This window comes from Gossypium arboreum, chromosome 6 (genome assembly GCF_025698485.1).
Source record: "Gossypium arboreum isolate Shixiya-1 chromosome 6, ASM2569848v2, whole genome shotgun sequence".
NCBI classification, from domain to species: Eukaryota; Viridiplantae; Streptophyta; class Magnoliopsida; order Malvales; family Malvaceae; genus Gossypium; species Gossypium arboreum.
In genome coordinates this window covers 121,359,989-121,370,910 of record NC_069075.1, presented here as the reverse complement: position 1 = coordinate 121,370,910, position 10,922 = coordinate 121,359,989, and the positions used below count along the sequence as shown (strand labels likewise).

Genomic DNA, 10,922 nt, shown 5'->3' with positions numbered 1-10,922 from the left:
ACATTATACAAAAATTACATTTTTTCCCCCTAACTTTTACAAAATTTTGATTTTTCCCCAAGGCTCTAAAATTTAATTTCAGCCCTTATTCTTATGTTTAATGACCTACTGATCATTTTTCTCTTCTATGGCAACATCAAATTCTCACTCTAACACATAGTTATGAACAATAGGTATTTTTATCGATTATGCCGTTTTGCTCGTTTTCGTTAAAAATCGCTTAGAAAAGATCGTTCTCCTAACTTCAAACATTCATATTCTACCATCAAACAAAAAAATACATACCTATCATTCATGGGTAAATTTTTAAACATAAACCCTAACTCGAACTAATGGTAGAAATAAGTAAACCGAGCTACGAGGATTTCAAAAATGTGAAGAACATTAAAACGGGCTTGAAATCACTTACTATGAAGCTTGAAAGTTGAAGAAACCCTAGCTATGGAGGAGAGAAATTTTCGGCAGCAACTAATGAAGATGATAACCAATTTTGTGTTATTTTTCCCATTTTATTTCATTTAATATACAAATGACCAAAATGCCCTTACTACTAAACTTTCAAAAAAATTCCCTCCATGTCCAACCTTTGTCCATAACTTAAGAATGGGTCAAATTGCTATTTAAGACCTCCTAGTTAATATCCCAAAGCAATTTCATACTAAAAACTTCTAAAACACGAGTTTTATAATTTATTCGATTTAGTCCCTAATCTCAACTTAAGCGCGAAATGCATGTAATTTCATCACGAAATTTTTACTTAAATCATGAAATCATATCATAAACCCCAAAATAATTATAAAACAATTATTTCTATCTCGGATTTGTGGTCACGAAACCACTATTCGATTAGGCCCTAATTCGGGTTGTCACAATTCTCCCCTTTAGAGATTTTCGTCCCTAAAATCTTATCGTAAAGAGGTTCGCATCGCTTCCTCATAGCTTCCTCGAGTTCCCACGTAGCCTCTTCTATCCCATGTCCGTGCCATAATACTTTCACTAAGGCTATACTTTTATTTCTTAACTGTTTAATTTCTCGAGCCAAAATCTTTATTGGTTCCTCCTCATAGGTCATATCTGGTCGAATCTCAATTTCTGTTGGAGAAATCACATGTGAAGTATCAGAACGATAACGTCGCAACATTGATACATGAAACACGTTATGAATTCTTTCTAACTCTACCGGTAAGGCCAACCGATATGCCACTGGTCCAATCCTCTCAGTAATCTCGTACGGCCCAATAAAACGCAGACTCAACTTGCCTTTTCGGCTAAATCTCAGAATCTTTTTCCATGGTGACACCTTCAAGAACACTTTATCACCCACCTAAAATTCAATCTTTTTTCTTTTTAAACCTACATATGACTTTTGTTGATCTGAAGCAGCTTTCAAGCAATCCCAAATTACTTTTATTTTCTCTTCGGTTTCTTTAACTAGATCAACTCCATGAATCTGTTTCTCACTAAGTTCGGTCCAATATAAAGGAGTCTGACACTTACAACCATACATGGCTTCGTACGGTGCCATTTGTATACTTGACTGATAACTGTTATTGTAGGCAAATTCAATCAAAGATAGATATTTCTCCCAACTATCTGCAAATTCTAAGACACAAGATCTAAGCATATCCTCGAGTACCGGATTACTCTTTCCGATCGACCATCTGCTTGTGGATGAAACGCGTACTAAAGTTCAATTTTGTACCCAAAGCTTCTTGTAACTTTTTCCAAAATCTCGAGGTAAATCTCGGATCTCTATCTGATATTATAGACATAGGTACTCCGTGCAACCTCACAATTTCAAAGAATATATAATTCGCTAATTTATCAAGTGAGTAATCGGTACGATCGGTATAAAGTGGGCTGACTTTGTTAATATATCAACCACTACCCGACAAAGATCCTTCTTTTTAGAAGTTAAAGGCAAACCGTTACAAAATCCATGGTAATCTTGTCCCATTTCCACTCAGCACCATTACCGGTTGAAGTAATCTCAAGGCACTTGATGTTCAAATTTTTACTTGTTGATAGATCAAACACTTGGTTACAAATTCGAAATGTCCCTTTTCATACCGCCACCAATACAACTTCTTTAAATCATTATACATTTTTGTGCTACCAGGGTGAACTGATAAACAGCCACTGTGTGCCTCATGTAATATTTTCTGAATCAATTTATCGTTTTTTGGTACACATATCCTATCTCGAAACATCAAACAGCTATCTGGTCCAACTCAAAAATCTGAGTCTTAATCGGATTCGCATTGAGTTCTCTTGGTTCGCAACTCACTATCGTTCTTTTGAGCATCACAAATCAACTGGAGAAATAACGGTTTAGCCCTCATTTCTACTAAGATTGACCCATCATCAGACAATGCTAACCCCGTATTCATGGCTCTCAAAGTAAAAAGAAATTTCCTGCTCAAGGCGTCAGCAACTACATTTGCTTTTCCCGGATGATAATCAATCACTAGATCATAATCCTTTAATAATTCAAGCCATCTCCTCTGTCGCAGATTCAAATCCTTTTGATTCATCAAATACTTCAAACTTTTGTGATCAGTAAAAATTCGGCATTTTTCACCATACAAATAATGTCACCAAATCTTCAAGGCAAAGATAATAGCGGCCAATTCCAAATCATGTGTAGGATAGTTCTTCTCATGCGGTTTTAACTGTCTCAAAGCATAAGCTACCACTTTACCCTCTTGCATCAACACACATCCAAGGCCTGTCAATGATGCATCACTATAAATTACGAACTCCTTTCCTGGCTCGGGCTGTACTAAAATTGGTGCTTCAGTCAATCGTGCTTTCAACTTTTGAAAACTCTGCTGACATTTATCAGTCCATTCAAACTTAACATTCTATTGCAACAACTTAATCATAGGAGAAGCAATCATCGAAAATCCCTCAACAAAACGTCTATAATACCCGGCTAAGCCTAAAAAGCTTCTAACCTTGGATACATTCTTTGGCGGTTTCCAATCAACGATTGCAGAAATCTTATTTGGATCCACCCGATTACCATCACCTGAGACTATATGTCCCAAAAATTTGACTTCACGAAGCCAGAACTCACTTTTACTGAACTTAGCAAACAGTTTCTTTTCTCTCAAGATCTGCAATATGGTTCTCAAGTGTTCGGCATGTTCGACTCATCCCGAGAATAAATTAGAATGTCATCTATAAACACTACTACAAACTTATCCAAATATGGCCGAAAGATCCGATTCATCAAGTCTATAAATATAGCTGGAGCATTTGTTAAGCTGAAAGGCATCACAAGAAACTCATAATGTCCATACCTTGTCCTAAAGGCGGTTTTCGCACATCCGACTCCTTAACTCTCAACCGGTAGTAACCGCACCTCAAATCGATCTTTGAAAACACTGTGGACCCCCTTTAACTGATCGAATAAATCATCAATCCTTGGCAATGGGTACTTGTTCTTTATAGTCACCTTATTAAGTCGACGGTAATCAATGCGAAGTCTCATTGAACCATCATTCTTCTTCTGAACAATACAGAACACCCAGGAGAGAAACTCGGTCTCACAAATCCTTGTCTATTAACTCCTGAATCGAGCCTTCAATTCTTTTAATTCAACAGAGCCATTCTAAATGGAGCAATCGAGATCGATGCAAGATGCAGAACAAATCAATGGCAAACTCTATCTCTCTCTCGAGGCAACCTGCAATTCCTCCGAAATACATCCGAAACTCACAGACTATCGATCGATTCAAAATTCAGTTGAGGCAACTCAGTATTCATTACATAAGCCAGATAAGCTTCACACCCTTTCCTCATGTATTTCTGTGCAGACATGTGCAAAATCACCATAGGCAATTTATTTGATTCATCTGTTTCAACCCACAGAATTTCTCCATTTTCACATTTCAACTCTAGTGTTTTTTGTTTATAATCTACCTTGGCATCATACAATGTCAACTAGTCCATTCCCAAGATAACGTCAAACTCATCAAATGGTAACAGCACCAAATTAGTCAGAAAATAGTGACCTTGAATCATTAATGGGCAATTCTTGCAAACCTTGTCAACTAGCACATATTGGCCTAAGGGTTCGACACTTTAATCGTAAACTCAAGAACTCAACAGCAACTTTTATTAGATACTAAATTCATGCAAATATAGGAATGAGTGGAGCCGGATCAATCAATGCAATAACAATCGATTACAAAGAGAAAATGTACCACTAATGACATCGGAGATGATGCATCTTCTCGCACGATAGCATAAGCTCTAGCAGTGTGCTCTAACTTCCGATCTTACCGCTGAATCTTTCATCGTAGTTTTATCGCTAGTCCCACCTCCAGATTTCTCGGTGGTCTACCTCTACTAGCGGTGGTATTCTGCCTAGCACTCAAATCTTTCTTCTTTAACTTTCTCCGGACAGTCTCTAATAAAATGCTCGCGAATCGCACTGAAACAAGCTCGCTCGGTTCCCCAACACTCACCATAATGTTGCCTGCCACATTGCTGACACTCGGGCTTTCTAGGTCGCACATTACCCACACTTGCCACCGAAGTAGCTTGAGCTTTAACTCCGAATATGCTCTACCACAATCTCTGTGAATCCCAGCTTGAAACTGCATTCGAGGGTTTGTCTCTTTGGACCTCTTTGATTGAGATTGAAATGGCTTGCTTATCGGCCTTTTTCTGGCATTCGAGCCTCAATAGCAGCTTTTCTTCTTTCTTTGTTCAATTCTTCGGCTTTAAGAGCTCGATCAACCAATACTACAAATTCTTTCAACTCCAAAATTCCTACAAGCATTTTAATGTCCTCATTTAGCCCATCTTCAAACCTTCTACACATAATGGCCTCGGTGGACACACATTCCTGGGCATACTTGCTGAGTCTCACAAATTCGCATTCATACTCTGCCACAGACATCTTACCCTACTTCAATTCAAGGAACTCCTTCCGTTTTTGATCAATAAATCGCTGACTTATGTATTTCTTTCTAAATTCTTCCTGGAAGAAATCCCAAGTAACTCTTTCTTTTGGCACCATCGCTACCAAAGTCTTCCACCAGTGGTAGGTCAATCTCTCAAAAGTGATACAAGACACTTTAAGCACTCCTCGGTGTACATGAGAGCTCATCAAATACACGGTAGAATTTTTAAGCCAGAATTCCGCTTTCTCAGGATCATAATCGATCTTTGCTCTAAACTCTTTAACCCCTTGTTTTCGAATCTTGTCAACTGGAGGCTTGTTCATTCTTACCAAATCTATGCCTTGAGCAGCTACAAGAATCGCTTGAGGTATAGGAGGGGGTGGAGGAGGTTGAGCATTTGGATTTGCTCGAATAAATTCAGTATACCAATTGTTCATCATTTGGAGAAAGGCATCCCGAGCCTCATCTCCCTGTCTCAATGTCTCATGTCTACTTTCCACGTGCACGGTCCCTTGTGCAAGAGCCAAGACATTACTAGCAAAGATCATCACCGCAGCCCTTCAGGATCCATTACTATATTAAAACAAAACACAGTTTAGAATAATCAGGAGTCACCACACTATCACAATATTTTTATGGCATGTATAACTAGACTTTTACACACACTTTATTAGTCCGAGAACCGACTAAACCATAGCTCTGATACCACTAAATGTAACACCCCTTACCCGTATCCATCACCGGAACAAGGTACGAGGTATTAACAAATTATAGTATATACTATTAAATAAAACCCAACAAAAATACGGCGTGCAATTTGATCATGGATCATTATAACATATGCCATTAACAATACAAACGAACTTCAAAGGCTTCGTACAAAATGATTAGTTTGATACTATAAGTAGCAATTTAAACCTAGACAATTATGACATGTAACAAAATAACTAAGTCTGCTATACATGCCATATTTCAAAATGTTGAGTTCAGATACCAAGAGTATTGATAGTACGGATGGATCTTCTACGATCTCTGACTCTTGTGCTAGCTGGATGACACTATAAGACAAAGGAGAGAAAAGAAAGTAAGCTTATAGCTTAGTAAGTAAGTATATAAATAACAAATAACGAATCTAATATGTTTACAACATAACTCAATTATATCATATTTTTAATTTTACTGTTTACTCCAATTTGATCAAGTTGTCCCTCCTGTGTCATGATCACTAAATAAATCATAACTCGAGTTAAGAAACTCGAAATTCAAATCCGTAAAATTTCCCTAAATCTAGATTCATAGAACTTCTTAAAAATGTTTTTCTAGAATTTTTGGTTCAGCCAATTAGTACAGTTTTTTAGTTAAAGTTTCCCCTGTTACACAGCTCAACTGATCTGACCTCTGTTCATTACGAATTGAATTTCTCTTAGTACACAATTCAAATAACCATGAAACCTGTTTCATTTAAAACTAAACTCAATAAGGAATATAGGAATATAAACTATATTTCTTAATTTGTTTTCTACAATTTTTAATGATTTTTCAAATTTGAAATAGGGGATCACATAGTCATCCTGAACAAGTCTCACACAATTGTAAATATCTAAAAATATAGAATTCCTTTGCTTGCTCTGTTTCTTTTATATGAAAATAGACTCATTAAGCTTTAATTTCACATCTCATTCAACCTCTAATTAAGTTCCTTATATTTTTGGTAAATTTTCAAAATCACGTCACTACTACTGTCCAAAACAGTTTTAATGCTAATTTCACTCTTTCACACATTTTTTATACTAACCTCATTTTAACTTACATATATATATACCACAAATCATTTTCACCACATTTCATGCATCACAAGTGTAGGTCCATGACTACAATGTCACCACAAAACCATCCTGTTGAACAATTCGGATTAATCTCGATACTTGATGGTTTCAAAGACACATTTCACCATCATATTTCATTTAATTCACTCTCTTGTACACATGGTGAACACTTAGTACCACTCATGCGGCCTAGCTGATTTGTCTAGTAGCTCTCTTGTCTACATGGGATACATCCCATATCACACATGTGACCTAGCTACTATATAGTATCTCATAGCCTTCTTGTACACATGATGTGCACTCGGCACCATACATGTGACCTAGCTATGCTCCCTCTATTTTATTCGATTTTTCCAAATGTTCAACCGGGATCTCTCTCTCTATTACTTATTTCCATTCTTCCAATAGTCGATTTATACTTCAACATCAGCTAATATATATATATATATATAATAGGCTGAAATATAAGAATGTAAATGAAATTAATGTATTATTTACATACAAACTTACCTCAGTGCAAAATATGGGAATTTTGCAATTTAGTACAAAACTTTCTCCTTCCCCCGTTCGAGGTCGATTCCATGCCTTTCTTGATCTATAACAACATATTTAACTATTTATTTTAATCCAAAAATCACATTATACAAAAATTACATTTTTGCCCCCTAACTTTTACAAAATTTTGATTTTGCCCCAAGGCTCGGAAATTTAATTTCAGCCCTTATTCTTATGTTTAATGACCTACTGATCATTTTTCTCTTCTATGGCAACATCAAATTCTCACTCTAACACATAGTTATGAACAATAGGTATTTTTATCGATTATGCCGTTTTGCTCGTTTTCGTTAAAAATCGCTTAGAAAAGATCATTCTCCTAACTTCAAACATTCATATTCTACCATCAAACAAAAAAATACATGCCTATCATTCATGGGTAAATTTTTAAACATAAACCCTAACTCGAACTAATGGTAGAAATAAGTAAATCGAGCTACGAGGATTTCAAAAATGTGAAGAACATTAAAAACGGGGCTTGAAATCACTTACTATGAAGCTTGAAAGTTGAAGAAACCCTAGCTATGGAGGAGAGCAATTTTCGGCAGCAACTAATGAAGATGATAACCAATTTTGTGTTATTTTTCCCATTTTATTTCATTTAATATACAAATGACCAAAATGCCCTTACTACTAAACTTTCAAAAAAATTCCCTCCATGTCCAACTTTTGTCCATAACTTAAGAATGGGTCAAATTGCTATTTAAGACCTCCTAGTTAATATCCCAAAGCAATTTCATACTAAAAACTTCTAAAACACGAGTTTTACAATTTATTCGATTTAGTTCCTAATCTCAACTGAAGCGCGAAATGCACAGAATTTCATCACGAAATTTTCACGAAATCATGAAATCATATCATAAACCCCAAAATAATTATAAAAAAATTATTTCTGTCTCGGATTTATGGTCACGAAACCACTATTCCGATTAGGCCTTAATTCGGGTTGTCACAGAACGTACCATATGGGCATGTGAATGTCGTCTTTTCTTGATCTTCAGAAGCTATTGGGATTTGGAAGTAACCAGAGAGTCCGTCTAGAAAGCAGTAATACATGTGTCCAGATAATCTTTCCAACATTTGGTCAATGAATGGTAAGGGGAAGTGATCTTTTGTTGTGGAGTCATTTAGTTTCCTGTAGTCTATGCAAACTCTCCACCTGTAACTATTCTTGTTGGGATTAATTCATTCTTCTCGTTGTTTACGACCGTCATGCCTCCTTTCTTGGGGACAACCTGCATTGGACTTACCCAAGAACTGTCAAAAATAGGATAAATAATTCCAGCATCTAGAAGTTTAATTACCTCGAGTTTTACAACTTCTTTCATGTTGGGGTCCAGACATCTTTAAGCTTGCACACACGGTTTGTATTCATTTTCCATCAAAATTTTGTGGGTGCAGAAAGAAGGGCTGGTTCCTTTAATGTCAGAAATTTTCCACGCTATGGCCTTCTTATGTTCTTTTAATACTTGGATTAATTACTCTTTCTCCTTGGGTTGCAAATTAGAAGCAATAATAACTGGTAATGTAGAATTATTTCCAAGAAATGCATATTCTAAATGGTTTGGTAATTGTTTAAGTTCCAGTTTGGGAGGCTCCCCAATAGAGGGTTTTTGCTTAAGGTCATCGTTTACCTTAATACCCTCATATTCTACTTGTCTTGACGAATGGTCATTAGGTTCCTCACCTGTCTCCTCGTCTTAAGCTGGATATGGTTTCATCGTCTCCTCTTGTACAATCTCCTGAAAAGAGTCTTGAGTAACATGATCAATAGAGTCAATGAAATAACATGAATCATCCTATTCCCTAGAGAATCGCATGGCATCGTAAATTTTAAAGATCATCTCCTTGTCACATACTCTAAGTACCAATTTACCGTCACCCACGTGAATCACCGCTCTAGCAGTGGCTAGGAATGGGCATCCTAAAATTAAGGGTACTTCCACATCTTCATCCATGTCAAGCACAACAAAATCAACAGGGAATATAAATTTATCTAATTTTACGAGTACGTCTTCTATAATACCCCTGGGATATTTAACAGATCTATCGGGTAATTGAATACTCATCCTAGTAGGTTTAGGTTCCCCAAGACCAAGTTGTTTGAACATTTTAAATGACATCAAATTAATACTGGCGCCAAAATCAGCTAGTGCTTTTTCAACATTCAGTTTACAAATTAAGCAAGGGATAGTAAAACTTCCTGGATCTTTTAGTTTGGTTGGATGCTTGTTTTGGAGTATGGTAGAGCATTCCTCATTGAGTTCTACTGTAGATAAGTCCTCGAACTTCCTTTTGTTTGTTTGAAACTCCTTCAAAAATTTTGCGTAGGTAGGCATATGCGAGATGGCTTCAACAAAAGGTAAATTGATATGTAATTGCTTAAAAAGTTTAAGAAACTTACCGAATTGTGCATCAACATGATCTTTTTTTAATTTTGCTGGATATGGGACTGGTGGTGTATATTCCTCCAGCACTGGTTTGTCACTATTTTCGGGTTTTTCTTCCCTTTTTTCGCTTTCCACGGCTTCTTATGCTAACTTCTTTTTAGATTCCGCTAACACTTTCCCATTCCTTAGTGTAACTGCTTTGACATGCTCTCTTGATTTGGTATTACTAAGTAAATTTCCTAGTGATCTTTCCGATATTAGTTTGGAGAGCTGGCTTATCTGAGTTTCGAGCCCTTGGATCGATGTTTGTTGATTCTTGAGTGCTATCTCAGTATTTTGGAAGCGGGTTTCTGACACTGATATGAATTTTGAGAGCATCTCCTCAAGGCTTGGTTTTTTCTCTTGTTGATAAGGTGGTTGTTGAAAACCCATAGGATTTTGTTGCTTTTGATTCCCTTGACCACCCCAGGAGAAATTCGGGTGGTTCCTCCAACCTGCATTATAAGTATTACTGTATGGGTTATTCTGAGATCTGAAGTTATTGTTACCCATATAGTTGACTTCTTCCTCTTCGGTTGTGGGATTGAAGGATTGATATTCTGTATGCATACCTCCTCCACTCGCGTCACACCTCATTAGTGGATGTACCTGCGTAGAGCCAAGTAAACCATCAATTTTTTTATTGAAAAGTTCTACCTGATTTGACAGTATAGTAACTGAGTCGACGTTATAAACGCCGGCTGTTTTCATTGGCTTTGTCCTTATAACTTGCCACTGATAGTTATTCAGTGACATCTCTTCTATAAACTCATAGGCATCTTCCGGTGTTTTATTATTGATGGTTCCGCCAGCAGCCGCGTCAACCATTTGCCGAGTCCAGGGATTCAGACCATTGTGGAATGTTTGTACTTGAAGTCAAAGCGGTAACCCAAGGTGAGGGCACCTTCTCAGTAAGTCCTTGTATCTCTCCCATGCATCATAAAGTGTTTCTAAATCCATCTGCACAAAAGAAGAGATATCATTACATAATTTAGTCGTTTTAGCTGGTGAAAAGTATCTTAGTAAAAATTTTTCGGTCATTTGTTCCCAAGTAATAATTGACCCTCATGGTAACGAGTTCAAGTACTGTTTAGCTTTGTTCCTTAATGAAAAAGGAAATAATCAAAGACGAATGCCATCATCAGAAATGCCATTGATTTTAAATGTATCGTAAAATTCCAGAAAGTTTGCTAAGT

General features: G+C 36.6%; 1 non-coding gene across 1 annotated transcript; it reads left to right on the top strand.

Moving 5' to 3' along the window:
- The first annotated feature begins 10,612 nt into the window (after nt 1–10,612).
- LOC128294932 (small nucleolar RNA R71) lies at nt 10,613–10,719 on the top strand. The gene has a single exon (XR_008285239.1). It is a non-coding gene; the product is annotated as a small nucleolar RNA R71 (small nucleolar RNA).
- Nucleotides 10,720–10,922: the final 203 nt, after the last annotated feature.